General features: G+C 39.4%; 1 long non-coding RNA gene across 5 annotated transcripts; it reads right to left on the reverse strand.

Annotated features, from left to right (window-relative positions):
• Positions 1-14,341: 14,341 nt before the first annotated feature.
• Positions 14,342-19,198, reverse strand: LOC107202050. Of its 5 annotated transcripts, none has more exons than XR_004498084.1 (3): positions 19,040-19,198; positions 17,695-18,402; positions 14,342-17,000 (listed from the first exon to the last, which is right to left on the reverse strand). It is a non-coding gene; the product is annotated as an uncharacterized LOC107202050 (long non-coding RNA). The 5 variants fall into 5 exon arrangements; XR_004498086.1 differs by having other exon boundaries at positions 17,695-18,414; positions 19,040-19,189; XR_004498083.1 differs by having other exon boundaries at positions 17,695-18,909; positions 19,040-19,189.
• Positions 19,199-19,496: the final 298 nt, after the last annotated feature.

The following is a 19,496-nucleotide window of genomic DNA, read 5'->3' on the forward strand; positions in this document are numbered from 1 at the left end:
TTAGTTGGAAGTAAGAGAACAGGTAATGTCATTGTTTTGCAAAAATCCACTTAAATTGGCCTTTTGTCATTTTTTCATTCTTTTTCCAAAAACCACCCAAAATCCCAAAGTTACCCTGCAAAAATGGACAGTCTAAAATAGTTGAATGGATGACCTGACTAACCTTGCAGAATGGATATATTATTATAAATTGACTAGATAATTTGGCATCTTTATTTGTTGTGAACTTGACCTAACACAAATTGTATCTTAGATCCAGGGAAACTAGGATGTAGTTTCTGAAACTTCAGGTGTGTGACATTTGTCTAATGCATTATGAAAATGTCAGTAACTGATCTCAGCAATATTGTTTTACCCATTGTGTGCTGACTTCAGCATTCCAATGTGGGACCTATTCAGGCATTGATGGTTACATCTCATTGATTTTCAAGCCTCCTATTCTTCAGGAAAACATTCTTAAAATGTGAAATAATCTCTCTGGATAAATAAAAAATAATCTGATTTCTTTGGTCTTCTAAAGCAAACCTTGATAAAGAGAAAAATCAGTCACTGGCAGCAGATGGGATGATATGTCTAATAGCTCTGCTTTCTCTTTTTTATGTGATTAAGTTGTATGTAGACCTTTTGAATATACAGTTTTCCATATAAAAAGCTGCTATTAAGGCCATGAAGAGATTTTCAGGGATTAGCAAGTGCTGCCTGCAACTTTCTGCATTATTTAATACACTGTTCCTATTTCAGTACATTGACTAGTTTCTTTTGTCTCTTTCCAGAGTTTCTCCATGAAAGCCTTGAGTACTCCTGACTTGGTGAGAAGAGTAATTTTTTTTTCCCATGTGATACTTATCCTATTGATTTTAACAGAAGCACACTTTTACTGAACTTGCAGATATGCAGAATGTGTCTCATGAGCAGTGAATTTGCTCAGTCTTGGCATCTTCATTCTTAGGAGCCTTTTGAAAATGTAAATTAGAGACCAAGCCTACAGAGTCAGAAATTTTAGAGCACATGCTAATTGCAGAAATCTGAGATGGTTGCTCTGAATGGTAGGTTGTCAGTCAGGCTTGCATTAATGTGAGCTCTGAGGATTTGTATTGCTAGCTTAGAGTATCTCAAGAGGAAGCACAAATCTTTTATCTCACAGGGATGACAGAGCTAACTCCCAACTCTATCCACTTGCCCCTGAAGGTCTTTTGATATTGTGATCTTGTTAGCATAATTCAACAACTTTAAAAATTAATTCAATGCAGATCAGTTAGAAACTGAAATGGTGTTTCTCACACTGCAAAATTACAGCATTACACAGCAATCTAAATTACTGGGAAGATATGGGGAAATCCAAGTGTTTTCAGGCTTTTTCTAATTACAGGATTTTTGAATCAATAAATTCTCATATAAAAATATTGACAAACTAAACAACACCTCAATATCCTGCAGCTAGTATTTCCTTTTAAGTTGTAGGGGTTTAATAAATATATTTATATAGAGGTGTGGGGGATGTTTCCTAAGCAAGTGATAACTCTTCAGTTAAATAAAGTTCATCTTTTAGATAAATTAAATATGTTCAGAGAATTGCATTTGAAGCAGTATTTTTTTTTTTTTTTGGTGTTCACTAGAAGGGAAAACATGGTCCAATAGAAGAGTAAATGAGTTGAGAGACATGGTGCTGTATTCAATGCTTCCAACAGGCACAGAAATCACTCAGTAGAGGTCTTTGTATTTCTGTCTTACAACGTGGTTCAAGAAACTCAGGATGTCATTTCTTTACAGTGACAGGAGTGTCTGAAGGATTCTTTGTCTGTCCTGCAGGTGGAAGCAGCAGGAGCTGTGATGCTGCAGTTCTGGCTCTTGCTGAGGCAGCTCAGCTCTCTCACAGACCAGTACATAAGCCAAACTCACTGCCTTGCTTGCAAGTTTTTAAGGCTGACTTGTTGTCTTGAATATATTGTTTTATTATCATGACAAGGAGGTTTTAAGAACTGTGTATTGACATAAAGACAGGGTATTCTTACCAGCAGATGGCAAGTAGAGAGTTGTAGTGTAGCTGGTTTGCCTTTGCAAAGAAATAGAGGTGTGGAAATTTCTGGGAAAATTATAGTAGTGGGCAACAGCAGGGAGAATTCCAGGCCTGATTCAGAGCAGACTGCAAAAATGTTCTCAGCATCCTTGCCATGGTCTTTGAAGAATTACAAAACCAAGAAGAAGATAAAGCAATCTGATTTAAATCATACAGGGAAATGCTCAGGCAGGTTTGGGAATTCTGCTCTCTCTGACTCTGCAGGATTATAATAAACCTTTCTACCAAATTTCTTTCTTAAGCCTGCCTCTTGTAATGAAGACAAAGAACACAGTGGTTGGTAGCACAACAGACATCATATGTCTGTAATGATGACTTAAACAAGCTCTGGGAAACAACAGCACAAAACCTCTGCTGATGGAGGGAAGAAGGGGATGTCTCTTGCATACAGCACATGTACTAAATAGTTTCACTGTCTTGTACCAGGAATGTCTTCACAGAGTTAGGTTCTGTGACAAGAATTCTTTCACCAGCTCAGTGACTTCCTTTGTGTAAGACTGCAGAGTAAGGTCTTCCAAAACTAATTTGGTCAAACTGTAAGCCATATGAGCTTTGTCTTCATTGTGTCTTGCCCTGCCTGAAACTTCTAAGTACCAGCATGTGATTTTACTTTATCACAGCAGTGGCACATGCAAGATTTTGTGCCCTGGAGTGAGAGTTGGGAAAGGTACTGATGTGTGTGGAATTACACAGTATAGGAGAGAGATCTAGAGATGACTGCTATGCACAGTTGGTGAGAGCAAATGTAACAGCAGCAGAGAGCGTCAAAGGATCTTTAATGTTGAGAGTGTATTTTTGTTTTTGCCTTGTGAGACTGTCACTGCCAGCTGAGCTGCACAGTGGGGATGAAAATAGCATGTGTATGCGTATTTGGAGCAGCTGTATTTAGAATGTCATCTTTAAGTCAAACCTTGTCTTCTTGTATCTAGTAAGAGTAGTTATGCAACCACTGCAGGAATGGAAAGGGGCACAAGACAGGAAATGTTTCTGATGAGGATAAAAAGTGAATTGAGCTGGTGGAGAGTTCTTCTGGCTTATAAGAAAAGTGAAGATGAGATCCTTCCAGCATCATGCTGATGCTGAAAAATGTGTGCAGGAAAGAAAGATGAGAAGTTGGAAGAAGCAGACATCAAAACAGGGAGAAGGAGGAGACACAAGGCAAGCTAGGGGAAAGCCTGGAAAGATGGCCTAGTGTACATTAGCAAAGAACAGCACGGGAAAGGTGAAGCAGGATGGAAGAACTTTGGATTGGACTGGGCTGAGAAATTAGTAAGAAATTAGAAATAAGATTTAACATGGTTTGCATGTTACTCTGTTTATGTGAATATCTGGGTAGTGAACTCTTCCACAACAGTCACTATCTTATTACACAGCAATAAATGCTGTCCCACCTACACATTTCCTAGCTGTTGCTAACACAGAGGACACTGTGTACACCTTTGACCAAAAGCCACAGCAGCTCTTGCAGATAATCACCTCAATCCTCCACTTCCAGGCATTGATTATCTAGTGAGGACAGTAAAGTTGAAACTATAATGACTGGATTTTCATCCAGTCTTTGTAGTTTTGGAGGTAGTTCAAGCTACTCCAGGCACTTCAGCATTTCCAGCAAATGGGTTCTACACTAAGGATGGACAATAAGTTGCTACCAGAATAATTTATACTTGTATCCCTGTCTGAAAATTTGTAGTACTTTGGGGACTGATGCAATCACTCAAGTTCTTTTATTCAGCCTGTAATTAACAACAACAACTTTCTTTTGCTTATCAAACTGGTCCCAGGGACATCTGGACAACCATGAGACAGATTTCTTCTCTGTAAATATTTAGGCAGATCTTCATTTACCTGATCATGTATGTTTGTTGTACATTTTTATAAGTGTACTAACTATGCCCCTGAACTCTAATATGTTTACAGGTCTGTTACCCTTATTGTACTTACACTTTAATGAATGAGATAAACTGCACTAAAGGTATCTTGTTTAAACTTCTAATAGTTCTTTGATGGCCTGAAGGTATCTTGATCATTAGTCCATTACCTATCTACTAGACAGTTAACAATCCCAAGTCATTCAGCTGCACAGTTTTGGTAATTCTGAATAAAAGCTTCGTGTGCCAAGGGCCTTCTTTTAACACTATTGTAATAAACAATTGTAAGCCCCAGACTTAGTCCTCGAGCTGGAACAAACCATAATCATATGCCAGGGGCCAGTGTCTGGTAATACATTTAAAATGTTATCAAGTTTTAAGAAAGTACATAATTTTGTGTTGTTTCTTTGTTTTTAAAAGAAATTTAGAATTCTTAATGGTTTTTTTGACTGAAAAATGTTTCCAGAAACCCTTTTCTACTACTGACAGTAGAAAAAGTGATGTTAGAGCAAGCAGATAAAAACCTTTCCCAAAGTAATAGAAATAATTTTTTCAAATAAGGCTTAACATTTCTGTTGATTATAGTTCAGCTGATATGAAATAAATGTGCTTTGACATATTAATTCTCCATAGGGTCACAGTCATCTTTCTAACATATACACTGTCATTTACTTAATTCAGCTGCTAGTGGCATTATTAACCTTCTAAGAACATTACACCAGATGTCTGGTTTCAGAATAGAGCTGTTTTGACACACAGGTTCCCTCTTGCACATGCTGTGGAAGGAAGGCATAAAGCCTTGCAGGCAAGGAACTGAGCTGAGTGGTGGAAGGTGTCTGGCTTGCCCTCCTATAGCTGCTACAAACTTCCTCTATGGCCAGAGGCAAAGAGTTCTGTCAGAAAGCACAAGTCTACACCTCACCAAATCCTCTTTTCCCAGTGGGTCTCTCTCCCTTCAGCAACATAACAGCATAGCTCATGGGTGTTTTTTTTGGATATGCACGAACAGGAGACCTTCTGCTCAGTCTGTTGAAGCTCTTGGCCTTGAGTTAAACATCATAGCACCACAGCAGAAAGGCACTGTACAGGAAAGAATCCTGATTTCTAAAAGGGTTTCAGAAAGAAGTGGGGGGGAAACTCAAAGCTGCAAAGTGGCTCATTTTAGCTCCTCTACAAAGGAGCAGTAGGGAGAGGGACCAAACCCTGGTCTGTGCTGCCTGTTGTTACTGAGCTCACTTTAACAGCTTCCCAGTCAATGAATGACTTGTTCCCTCTCATTTGAATTGTCATTCACATTTGGTTTTTATATAGATGACTGGTTTTGTATAATCTTAAAAAGAATTTTTCTTCTTGCCCCTGCTCTCTGGCATGCCTTTGGTAGACAGACAAGTAAATTCAGTAAAGGAGAAAAGTGCTGTGGTGGATTTATAGTGGGAAATTGGACTTCATAAATATAGCATGGTACTGGAGTCAATAGCTGCATGAAAAAGAATTATTTGATTAGTTAAACATACCTTTCCAAAAGTCACTTGATATTTTCCTCTTAACAGATGCTCTTTAAAAAACAAAGTGCTTAAATAATAAGTATCATTATAAAGTATATAAATAATAAGTGAGGAATCAAAGAGTTATGAATAAATGGTCAGTTTTCATGATAGAGAGGTAACTAGAATCTGGACTCATTACCTGATGGATCAGACAATGGTTATGGCAGATGCCAATTAAACATCTCTCAGTGATAAATTAAAAGGAGTAGGGTGTCCCAATGGGGACGATAAAATCCAGTGGTCTCAGGCTTGGCCACCACTGGAATAGCTTGGGATAGTCAGGAGAGAGCAAATAATCTCTCACCTTACCTAAGAAATGGCCTACTGAATGTCCCTTTAGCTCCAGACCTCTGGAGTGCACTCTGATGTGCACTAGGATAGAGAAGTCTCTCTATGAGAAAAACGAGCTCAACACATTTTTCTCTTTAGGCTGGAAATGAATGAACAGAGTGAGGGTGTGACAGTAATGTATGGAATTATGAATGTCATGTGGAAGTGGAATAGACAAATGTGATTCAGTGTCCAGTGAAATTACCAGGTATACTCACAAGAAAATAAGCAAGACTGAGTACTTTATTATACAGTCCCATAATTCAATTATAGAACTAGTTATTACACAGACACTGTAACACCCACAAATGTTGATGGCTTTACAAAGTAGACAAAGTCAGAAGAAAGGTCCATCCAATATACTAAGTACAAACACACTTTGGCTTTGGAAGTCCCTGTGTGAAGGTTGCTGAAAGCTGGAGTAATGTGGGAAAAAAATATAGCAAACTTGCCCATGTCTTTACTTTTTCCAAAATGCCCAGCAAAGGCTATCCTTAAAATATAAAGGCTGGCTAGGCAGACCTTTGGTTTGAACTCCAGTGTCTGTTTCTGTGTTCTTACAGTTACTGCAGAATGCCTTTGGCATTCTGGTTGGTTTAGGTTTTATGTGTTTATTCACTGAAGGCTGCTGGAGACAGATTTCTCTGTGGATATACAGTCTCTAATGCAGAGGGATGGGTTCCTAATTGTTCCCAGGGCTTCATGTGCTACTTTCATACACATTGTAATTAAAAGTTAGGTAAGAGCCAATTGAAAATGTGCACAGTAAACAGAGAATCTAGTTTGGCGTGCTCATCCCTCAACTAACACTCTGCAGTTATTTACATGGAATCCTGACACATTTTTACCTTCCTCTAACTCTTCCATTTTCAGTTGGCTCTCACTTAGAGCCTCACAGTTCTTCAGTGTCCAGAAAGGTAAGTACTAACAAGCACAAGGCACTCTGCCTGCAAAGTTTTTCCTTCAAAGCCTCCCTCATATGTCTTCCAGTGTCCCAGGGATACAAACTTCTTGTGCCAGAGAGGAAGGGAGAAGATATGTCCTGGCACAGAACCATTCCCTGGCTCTCCCAGAGATGGATTCTCTGTTTGTTTCTTTCTAGTGTTCCAGTTCAGGAATATCCCTGCTGATTGCATAATGTGGAGCGCCCTTCAAATGAATAACAGCTAATGCTGAAACATTCAGAAAGAGTTTGAATCACTTGGTAGTAGGGCATCAGCAGTCGACTCCAAACCAATCTTCCCCCAGCATTCTGAGTAGGGTCTAGACCAAATATCAAGCTAAAAAATAATCACAGGTTTCCTTTGGTAACTCAGTGATGGTACCAGTCAGGTAATTTTCTAAAATTCACATTGACATCAATGAGGGCTGTTGACTAGAAAGATATGTAGATTAGAAATATTGACTTTATTGTTTAGATTCTGGTTTTTGTGTTTTCTTTTTGCCGTTAGTACTGTTTCTTACTATGTAAGTATATATTTGGGCAAAAATAGATTGTTTTCACTTCAGTTTATACTGTGTTGGCTTTGAAAAAAAATTTGGAATATAAATATTTTACATGAAATTGTATTAGAGAGCTATGTGTTGTGGTTTTAAAGCTAATTTAAACACCTGTCTTATTTGTTTCATAAAATCTTGGATTTTTGCCAAGTATAAAATTTGGTGAAAGAGTGGACAGATTGTAGCTTAGTTGTATTTTAAAATAACATTGATTTAACATGAAGCTCTGCTTGGTGCTTCACTTAAGCAGACTCTAAGGCAACATGGGTCTACCTCAGTTGAGTTACCCAGAGTACCCTGCTGGAGATAGGATGTGAAAGATTTTCTCTGACAGCATCCATGAATGTCTCACCAGATAAGTCTTAAAAGGACCATCAGATAGGAAATACATTGTAGCACCCTGCCAGTGTGTTTTGCTAATTAAGAATAATGCATCGTTTAGACACAAGGCTGGGACTGCTGATTTTAACGCCCAAGACAATGTTTTGTTTGTACAGCTGGGGAATGACACAACATTACTGAAACTGGTAGGATAGAAGGTGTTCCTTGTAAATGCTCTCTGGCTGTTATTCTTTAAGAGATGAGCCTAGAAGACAACAGGACTTAACACTGGACATTCTGAAGGGGAAAAGAAAACAATGAAAAGCTCTTGAGCATCTCAAAGTCTGTTGATCAGAGACTTTGCAATGCATTTTTCCCTCTTGAAGGTGTTGTCCTTGAGCCTGACCATATGCACATTCCTGTTGCTCAAGCAAGGTTTGCATCAAATCCCTCTCTTTAAATATGATCATTGGTTCAAAATCAGAACCACTGTCTCTGAAATATGCCTTGCCAAATACTTCATTAGGCACTTCTCTTAAACTTGCTGGGCCAGTAGTCCAGAATTGTGACTTCTGACACTTCGCATTCAATCACTTTTCTTCATTTTTCCTTAGTTACCATATGGAAGAAAATTTGCAGCAATATTGTGGTGGAATGGCAGGAAAGGAGAATTTCATAGAAACTTTGTCTCCTTTATGACTGTAATGGAGAATATACTCGGCGTGACATACTTCTTCAATCATAACTTCAGTGTTTGTTTTACTCATGGCATAGCTTCTAGCTGTTGCTGATACATGTGATTTACTCAATGAATGGTGCATTGATCCTGCATTGCTGTGAGCTGACTGTAACGAAGCATTTTCTTTCAGACCACCAGAAGGAGCTATTGAATTCAAAAAGCCTTTCCTTCAAAGCAGGAAATCCTAGTATATCAGGGAACCCAGTAGAATAATAGAGCAGACACACAGTCTTCCTTGGAAGTCAAGTCAAGGTGCAGATTCTCATTTAGGATCTGCATCTTTTTCTGATTCACTGAGTTGTAGAATCAAAACTGATTTTATGGGGTTTAAGATCTTAAGAGATGGGAAATCTATTAAGGCAGGTTTACCCACACATATTTCCTCAGGGAGTGTGGAACCTGCAGCTTTCCATTAGGTCACAGCTTTGAGATATTAGGCTAACAGACCTGAAAAACTCTTGAGAGCTAATAGGAATGTGCATAAGGATACATGAAACCTGAAGTTAATCTTATCCATGCTGATTGGCAGTCAAAACACATTGACCATGTGTTAAGTGTTTTCTGGGGTGATATGAAGATATGCAATTATTTACTGTGTCTCATGATCAGATTCATAAAATGAGGCATGACATTTATAGCCTACCTTCTATGAGTTTGCCCTTTATATTTGACCAAGGCCCCTTATACCAACAGGAAAAGTATTATTTTGCTTTGGCCTGTCTTCCATTTACACCTTTTTTTGCCCGATAGCAGCCTGAAAAATTGTGATGATTCTTTGAAGGTGTTGCATTCTATGTGAGTGTGTGTGAGTAGCTTTGAATGAGTGTTTAAATTCATGTTTAATTAATTCTTAATTAATAAAATAGCATTTGTCATTAAGCTTCAAACTGGAGCATGCTATACAATTTGCTAAGTCAGTGTTTCCAGCATATTAAAAGAGTACTTGTTGTAAACACGTATATTATGCATGTCTTTGGATTGACACACAGTGAAAATATATCTGAGGAATAATTTTTCTAAATATCTTCAGGCAGTAGTTCAGGCTGACTGATCTCAGCATTGGCTTTTCTTTATATTGACTTTCCTACTTTATAATGTGCTTGTTCTCATGACACTTCTGCTAGTACTGAAGCATAATTGTGGGCGTGTATGTACAATAACTCAAATATTGCTTTGGGAAGCCTATAGTTTAAATGGTAACTAGACATGAAAAAACTACATATAATAAAGTAATGGGAGGGTAAGGAGCAGGGAGGAACTGAAGGATAGTGGTGTGAAAAGGAAGAAAAGGTTTATTGACTGGACATAAATATTTTGGAGGTTCATATGTTGGGCTTGTTCTGTGTTTTTCGTACCATGACAATTCCAGTGGCCTTTTTCAGAGGTGATGATCTTGGGCTAGATATTTTACTGTGCAAAGCTGGAAATTGAAGGTGGTTCCTGTCTGAGATTTAATCTGTGCAATTGAGATCTAGGAAAAGATGGCTGGAAAATTATTACAAAGAACAGGTACTATAAGCAATGGATTATGTGTCAAAAACTCTTTCTAAATTTATACTTTTGCTTTTTCTTTGTAACAGCATCTCACAGAGATTTCTTCTTTCAAAACACTGTCCAACATGCCCTGTGTTCTTTTTCTTGGGAAGTGGGAACTAGTTAGATGCAGCTGTGGATCCGTGTATAATGGTATAATGATGTTATACCCTGACTATTGACAATTTTCTGGATTTATGGGGAATTATTGAGTTGCTTTGATTAAAATCAGAAGCAAACACCAATCTGTGCTCAGCAGCACAGTGGGCACTAAGACCATATCAGCCAAAAAAACATGTCATCGTGCTATGGATTTTCATCCCCAGAGCTCTCTATAATTGTGGCACAAACTACCAGAGGACCTGTCTCAACCTTAGCCTGACTTTCTGCAGAAACCATACCTCATAGGAACAACAGCATCATTAGCACAGAGAAAACAGTTTCCAGTCTTGGAAACTCTATCTTTTTGCACAAAGAAAACTTTCTTCATTAGATTATCCATAGACCTGCACCTTAAAGAAAAGAAAAATAGCTTTTACTAAATTAGAGCAAGAAGATAATTCATGTTATTTTGCCTCTCCTACATCAACTGGTGTTTGAATAGTCCTAAAAGAACCTAAACAGACAAGTAGATGAAAGCAGACAGTAAGAAGTCAGTTGTGGAAAGAAACACCTTTCACTGTGCATGAGTCTCTTAAGAAATACATAGATACTTTACTATTAGTATATTATTTACAGGGAGATTAATCTTATTTTATCTAAATGAAAATAGCAAAGCTCCCTTACGGCCTAATCACAGGAAGCAGATTACTTCTGTCTGTCCAGTTAAACCTGGCTGAAGTCACAGCATATATTGTTCTGTCATTTAAAAATGCATGCCTACGTATATCTTTAAGAAATTCTACTTTTCTATCTTATTTAGGTTTAGGATAAATAGACACTGGCTGTTTGGTTTGTTGAACTTCTTGGAAAGGATCCTGGTACTGAGAGTTGAGCTTTGGGGTTGCTTTGTTGGGACTTCAAATAATGGTTTTGTGATGTGGCTTCTGTACCCTCTAAACACTGTGGGCTTAATTGTTGCCAGTGCAGGCACACTAATGTACAGGAATCCAGCCATATGCTGTCATCTACAGGTTTGGAGCATTCCTTGGATCTTCTAGCCACAAGACTTTGATTACTGGAATAAATTAATTTTTACCCAGTCAGATTGTCAATATACTTATAACTACCCAGGTGAGTCTAATCTGTCCAATGTCAGTGAAACTTTTGTATGAGTAGGTATCTGTTGGCAAGAATGAAGGGTTTAAAGTCTGGCCCCTTTCTAATATTGCAAAATTGTTACTCATGGTGCAGTTACTGACTAGTGGAAGGAAACATATTCAGGACATTTTGACATTTTGACAGCCTCCTCATTCAGTGTGTCTAGAGGCACAGGCCAGACTCACTGAGCAAGTAGGAGAAAGTCAATGCATCTTTGAACTCGGTCTGAACACTCAGTAGACATTTTCAATAATAATCTCAAGTCACATCAGTGCTCTGAAATGTCACTATGTACACTCCCTCCTTCAAGTAATCCTGAGAAAGAAGCAGTTTCAGAGGCAGTTTAAGGCAGTTGATCACACCTGTGTTTCTCTATTGGCAGGGGAGAAAATTAGGTGGCTAATGAACTAGAGAACTATTTTTGAAAATACAAATGTAGATAAGAGACAAGTTACCCAAACTAAGTCAGTTCTTTACAGTTCTGGTGCTATGATGTAATGGTGTCAGTGAGAGATGACTGCATCTGCTGTGCCCATGAGGGAAGTGTCTCCCTTGTGTAGCATCTCCCACATCCTGTAGCACAGTCTATGCATGCAGCCAAACACTGTTAATTGTGGATATCATATAGAGTTTCTCTTTTTTCTTCTTTTGAATTTTCCTTTCCATGAGGATAAATCTGTCCTGGGACATGGAAAAAGTACTCTGAAGCAGGCTGAGGATCCTGAGGTCATACCTTTTCTGTCCTGTCCTGTCCCCTCCCTTTCACCCTTTTGACCTAGTCTTCAGATTAGACCATCTGTGAATCTTGTTATCTAGCACTGTGCAGAACAGAGTGTGTGACTGATCTCCTGGCACAGCCAGTGTCTTGCCTTGGTGAGTTGTGTGGGATGAAAAAAGCACAATACATGCCTTTTCTGTCTGAGACTTGTTTATCTGCACAACATCCAGGCCACTCTGGGAGAGCTCTCCTCTTGGTGATTGCAGGCAATCAAAAACGAATCAAATCAAGGCAAAGTTAGAGAAATTCCCCTATACAAAGAGCTACTCTAAAACAAAGCTTCATTTTTGTGGTGCATTGTCCTAGCTCTGTGTGAGTCCTGTAAAGAGACAAAGGCGAGCAGGAAGGAAATCTCAGCTGCTTAGTAAATGCCCTAATTTGATTTATTTTCTGCTCCCTTCCCCCACTCAAACTGTTCTGCTAACCTGTTAGTCCCAACTCAGACAAGTAAAACCTGCTAATCTGATTAGTCCTGACACACAGGAGCAAGGCTGCTGGGAAAAGCTGGACCCTTACAGCTGTTTCAGGCTTCAGCTTCGATCATAACGTTATGGGGTAGCTGAATGTATAGTGCAGTGTGACAGAAGCCCGCAGCATGCACACAAGTGAGCAGTGTGACCGTCGCTGAAGATTCCTGCCCTGGGTCTGAGTCCACTGGAATATAAACCATGTTTCGTGTCACCTTCAATGTAGTGACAGAGAAAGTAACCTTCACCTTGGCAGCCTGCCCCTCCGCCACATGGAAGGTAAGCTCGGATATGCATAAAGTAAAAAGATTGATGGCACCATCAAATATGTTGCTAAACATTTTTCCCAACCTTGGGCCATATTTGAGATGTTTTAAGGGGAGCAATAATGCACGACTGCTTGGGATTAGACTAAGTGGATCTGGTTCTAGAGAACAATTTACTTGTTGCATTTTAAAGCTGCTCTCATTTAACTTTTAAAACAGCCAAATTCATCGTCATTCTCCTTACTCTGGTCTGGAAATGCCACTTAATTGTATTAACAACAAATGTAGAGAGATATATAAACATAAGCTACTAATTTCTGTAAGGAAAGGACACTGAAGAGAGCTTTCTTTCAAGCTTCCTAGATAATTTAGGGGTTCCAAGGATTTGTGAAATGTGTACCACGGTATGATAAATTAGAGCACAATGCACCTCTATAATAAGGGACTAAAAGAAAAATAACCCTTAGATGCATGATAATACTTGGGCTGGGGTTGTGATAAAATTTGGCAGAAGTCAGAAATGCTTTGAACATCAGCTCCATTTCCCATCCATCAATTCAGTTCACATCTTCACTTCCTTGAGACAAATGTTCCCACTTTGTCTTGAAGAGACTGGTGTGGTCAGGATGAGATGGGAACAGGTTTGTTGCCTTTGCTTTCTCTTCTGTGAGTGTGTGCTTTCACTGTAATGCAGCTGAGAAGACAGATACTATCTTCTGATGTTTTTCTTTAAAAGCTTCCTTCTATAATTTGTTACTTACAGAGCAGTTACTAACCTCACTTCTGTCTGTTATTATACCTTTCAGATGTGGGACAATTATGAATATCTAGGTACAGTGCCAGTGTAATTGATCTTGCTTTAGCTATCCATGATTCATTGTGTGGTATAAGTAGTTGTCATATATCTTTGCTATATCATTTGCTCAGTCTTGGGCCTGTCTTTTCTCCTGACTTGTGAGGTAGACACTCCCCAGCAGTTATTATTAGAAGGTCTTTAAAGGGGCTGGTACAGTGTAGCCCCAGCCAGACCTGTGCTATATGTAGCACCATGCACTAAATAAAAACCTGTCAACCAGGACAAAGTGTATTCGGAATAAAATTCATATGAAATGAATTTAACCAGGTCCTTTCTCTTTGGGGGAGGGTTTATGGTAATATTGCTCCAGTTCCCCTGTTTATTAGGAAAACTTTGTTTCCCAAATGTGTATTTATCAGCTAGCAATGAAAAGATTATTTCAACACAACATAAAATGGCTTTACTTATGCTTGCTAATTGTGTGCTAAAGATTTTTCTTCCTTTATATCAGGACTTAGAATTTTCTGCCTTTAGATTGCAGGGCACTTTAAAGAGGGGATTAAAATGGAAAAGGATCTTGGATCTTACCTGGCTCATGGACTCTTGGAACAGCAAACAGGGATACAAATATAACCCAGCTGTGTTTTGCATTTCAGTGATCATTTATGTTAGACATGAGTACATTGTAGTAAATGCCCCTGGAAGAAACTGGCAAGTACGGAAATGTGCACCCTAGGACACCTTTTTATTTCTCCAGCTCTTCTCTTATTTGAATAATTTAAAGTATTTTATATCTGCAATATGCAAACATAAATAAATGCTTAAAGGTAGAAGCTAAAAAAACCCCTGTAGTACCGTATAACTTTGTAAAATTTAGTATATTTATTGATGAACTAAATAAAAAATAGGTAAGAAAGTGGGCACAATTACATGAAAAAACCAAGACGGGATGCCAAGCTAGCAGAAGAGATAGCTTTGCAGTAGAGTTTACATAAGTAATTCAAAGTCATTTAGGGAAAGCTTTGTGGAGGGAGTAAGTATGTTTTATTGGTCAGTTATTACAGCTGGAAAAAATCTGACGTGGTTTCAGGTGCACAAATCTTCCATTTTGACAGTTAGAGGCTAATGAAAGACTGTTTTTCCACAGCCTCACTTTGCTTATGTCCTTGTGTCAGCCAGAACAGCGCTGGTATTGCAAGTTAATTTAAATCCTTTAAAGTTGAAAGAGGTCACATTTCTTCTGGAGGAGGGAGGATGGAGATGTCTGCTTTCAGACTGCTAAGTCTTTTCCTTCAATAGTAAATGACCCAGTCCACAGATAATGCTGACATGTTCTGCTTTTCCACATAGCACAGCATGACCAGTAGATGAGTCTTGCATGGTGTTGTGGGACAAGGATGCTGCAGCAGCTCTGTAGCAGGTGTCTTGGGGCTGAGAGGAACAGAGCAAGTTCTGTCCCAGATTGTTACCTTTCTACCCTATGCTGTGCAGTGCCAGTGTTTGTTTCCCTTAGAAATTAATTACTGGTTGGAAGTATTGGTGGAAATTATTTCACCCTATTTAAATTATCTGTAAAATACTTATTTCTATGATATTTTAATGAAAAAAGGACAGTAGTCCTGCTTCAGACATTTCAGTCTGTGGGGCATAAACGCCACTGCTTTTTCAATACATTGTTTTGAAAAACTGGTTTAATTAGAAGCGGGGGAGGGTATGGACACAGGACAACTAGAGGGAAGTAACAGCGGAAAAGGGCTCAAGCTGGCAAGGGCAAAAGGCTCAGAGTTGAACATGGCTGTTCACACAGGCACCAGTGCCTGAAAGCCAAAGCAAAAAGAATCACTACTATAAACTGTGAGCATCTTTATTACAAACCCCGAAGGAGGGGACTGGGCTTCTCTTTCTCACCTCTCTGTGTCAGTCTGCCTCCGCTCATTTCCCTGCTCCTTAGAGAACAGGCTGCTGGTACTTCTCCATCTGTTGACAGGTGTGTAGCTGGCCAGCAGAGCAAAGGGCTGAGTAATCTGAGATGTGCGTGGGTTACAAAAATCAGACTGCAGCCGGCATCAGCTTGGCCAGAATCCTTCTTCAAAGGGCTTTTCAGGTTTTGCTCACTTGAATTACTGTTGCATTTTCAATCAGTTGCTGCTAACACTTGGGGAGTCTTGTGTCGTGCTTTTGTGTCCTATATCTGGCTTTAAGAGCAAGTAAAAAGATCATGCAGCTATTGATACACCTACGAGCTCCTACCACTCATTTCCTAACCCGTGAACAGACAACATGCTGCTTAGATAAATGCAATTCAAATTCACAGGGTACCAGCAGATTTAGTTACAGAGTGTATTTGCTCATGGAGGCTTAGCTATACTCGAACCCTATTGATTTTCTCCTACAGCTGCTGGTTTGGCTTTGTTGAATCCTGTCTGAACTGTATGGGAGAAAGCAGCAAAAACTGCTGGTTTATGGCTTTCTATTCAAGGCCAGGAAATTCACTTGATGGGTATCAACCTAACTCGGGGCTTACTTGCCAAATGATGCTGCACTTTATCTCCCTGACATGGACAGATAAATGAGCTGGGGGCAGCTTTGCAGTCAGTTGGAGCCCGACCCAAACGTGCATTGTTGCCAACTTTGGAAAGCCGCACAATGGCCCCGTCTCCCTGGCAGTTACGGCCGTTGGGGCAGGGACCTATTGCCTGGAAGGCTATTAGGAAATAATGATGTAAACCCCTCCCTAAGGATGTGGGAACAGTGTTCAAATCTTACAAAGTGGGCAATATCTGTGATAAGGAGACCAGAAAAATCAGGGGCTTAGTGCTCCTTTTCTCTCTGCAGCAAGTTGTACACAGTTAGTCAGCATGAAAAGGACTGGTGGGGAGGTAGGGTGGGAGGCGTGGGAAGAGCGCAGCAGCACACAGCTTTTCTGGCTCAGATTAACCTCCCCTGTTGCTGCTTTGGAAACCTCAGTTAGACTTGCATCGAGCTGCAGTTGTCTGCTCTGTTCAGCAAGAGTAAGAGCACATTACTGAACCGTCTGTTATTACTTTGTTGTCATAGTTCCTAAATATATCCCCAGCATCAAAACCCACCACATTAAATACAGAACAAACAGAAACAGGCCGATCTATGGATTTAGTGCATGAAAACAAAGACCAGACCAGGAGCAGAAGGACAGTAAGATGGTGTCAAATGTCATCCTCATGGCACCTGATGGCACCTGAAAGAGCAGTGCAACAGGAGGACAGAATGAATGTGGCACATATTGTAATGGATTATTTGAGGTTGAATTCACTGTAAGGTCTTCATCGGTCCAAGGAGCTGGCTTGCTTTCCAGGTCCTATTAAAGCTGTGGAGGAGCTAGAGATGAGGAGGCTCAGAGCTTTTAGGGAAGAATTTCAGCTTGTTCTTTACTTGGGCCTTGTTTTCAGCTTACAGAACAGTACATTTCTCCTTGAACAGTAACCACTGTTTCTAATTGTCACATATAGAGCTGCTAAACACTTCCAAGTCTAACTTCCCTGAAAAAAAAAAAAAAATTAATTCAGAAACCTACTGCTCTCAGTTTTAATTTTAAAAGATTTTTTTGTTTTTACTTTCATTTGAAAGGGTATTCCAATATGTACATTAGATATCTGTACATCAGCTTCTGTGAACTTTGTTCAAGGTTCACAAGCATGTGTGACATGGCTCTTTATTTTCCCTAAAGACTCACATCTTGTGAGTGACAAGTATATTTGTCACTTTTGGGTGCACCTCAAAGGAGTTCAACAAAGTCCCTTCCCTCTATACAATATTCAGAGTCCTGTAACAATCTATCACCCCAAATAATTGTCTCAGTAAGGCTGAACACTACTTCACAGTAACACAACCACCTTTGGAATTATGATGCTTAATTTGGGAGCTACTGCCATAGAAGCAAGTACTTTTTGAAGTGGTGAGTTACTATTATTTCCAGCAACAGTCTCAGAGCATTATTACCTTGAGCCATGATGATAAAGATTTTTCCTCTTTTCATTATATTTCTGGGAATTCTATAGCTCCACATGTCTCCTCAAAGTTCTTGCTAGCACAGATTTGCACATCTTTAGAGTTCTTAAATCCCTTTCTCCCTCTATCTCTATTTTGCATTATTTATAGCACATCCTACTTTGCTAGCTTTTGCTCCTGAACAAAAAATATCAGTATTTCTTTAGCTCGTTCCCAAACCCTTACATGAATATTACTCAAATGGATCAGCAGGTTCTTGTTAAGGATTCGAGTAGTGCATAAAATCAAGTCTGTGATGCTCCTTTGGTTCCCAGCTCTAGTTCACCAGCAGATGGTAGCAAACATCGCTTTCCTTGCGACCCTCGCCAGGGCTTCAGTGAATGAGAAAGGGCCGAGGTGCCTCATCGGATTCATTTGTTTCCAGCTAGAAGAAATAAGCTGTAAACAAAGTAGTTGTGCAACTCGGAACAAGGAGGATAACCACGGAAACCATGGAAATATTGCTGCATTCGGGACACAAGAACTAAGCAGAAGTCAGAACAAATTCTCTGCAGTGACTTGCACTGAATGGCATGAGAAGCATTTTGGTATCACTGTTATTGTTCTTGTGGTGACAAAAAGGGACCATTATTTGCAATGGAGCAAATGAACAACATTCAGGGAGTCATGATAAAATTGAAACTGCTCTGGGTCAGCTCTGCCCGTGTATGCTGACCCTTTGTACTGAAGACATGGAAAGTCCTGGAAGACAACTGCCTTACTAAAGGCTGTTTCTAGTAATTTATTTGGTTTTATTCTGAGCTGTACAACTCTAGTTCTTTTATAATTGGTGTGGGCTGCTGATTACCACTTACTTTCATTCTCTTCTGGACACTTCTTATTCAAACGGCTTGTTATGGCAGCCACTTCTCAGCTTCTTTTTCCCAACAACAGCTAGAATGACAACTGACATGAGAGACATAGAAGGGAGAGAGGGACAGGATAAGGTATAAGGGGCTAAACTGTGGTGTAATTCCCATAAGGAAATGTCTCCTCACTTACAAGACCATACAGCATAGATCTGGGCAAATTATTTGTGGCAAATCATTGGATATTTTTTCCCTATACTGTTTTCAATTGTACCACCTCTGCTTTCAACTACCTGATTTGATTTGATTTGATTTGATTTGAAATTCCTTGACTTCTTCATTCAAACACTGTTTAATTTCATAAGCAGTTTCTGGGAAATATTTCCTTTGTGCTCATTTCTCCATCAGTAAGTGTTTGATGGCAAAAATCCTAAGAGTTGCCTGTCTGCATACTGAAATCAATGTCTATGTTTATTTACTTGAAATGGAAAAAAATCATTTAAATATAATTTGAAAGAAACCAATGGGTATAAAAAATATTCCTTCTCCAGTGCTTACCATATCCTGGGCCAAAAATCTTTTATTGGTTAAGCTTTTAGAACAGAAAGAGAAAGGGAGGAAGTCAGTTACTGTATTATGCTGCTCCTTTCACAGGATGACTTGATCTGGAAAGATCACAGAACACAAATGGCTACATCTCTGTCATAGCTTATGCCCCATACCTGAGTATTTCAGCTGAAGCTGTCAGGATTCTTCTTTGGCCTTAAATCCTCCTATTTTCTTGCAGCTATCAGAAGTACCTGAATACTTCTGTGCCTTTGGCAGATATAACTGGCCTGAGTCCTTTTAGCTCCATTGGCAGAAGTCAGTGGCATTATACTGTGCTGAACTGCACATACAGGGTACAAAGTCCTCCCAGTGTGATAACACTTGTCTCCCAGAGCTGTGCTCCTGGCAGAGGTGATGATCAATCAGTTCAGGGACAATCCAAAATTTTGCTTTGGAGTTTTTTCCCCATATCCCTTGGCAAGGAGATATGCTGGGAAAGGCCTGAACATTAGTTGACCTCACAACCTAATTTGACAGAGGAAGAACTGGAAGAGGGCATGTGACAGTATTTTAAATGTCATGGTGTGGCAGTGTGGTAAATCTGCCTTCAGGGACCTTCATGTTTCATCA

Source organism: Parus major, chromosome 1, assembly GCF_001522545.3.
Source record: "Parus major isolate Abel chromosome 1, Parus_major1.1, whole genome shotgun sequence".
Taxonomy (NCBI): domain Eukaryota; kingdom Metazoa; phylum Chordata; class Aves; order Passeriformes; family Paridae; genus Parus; species Parus major.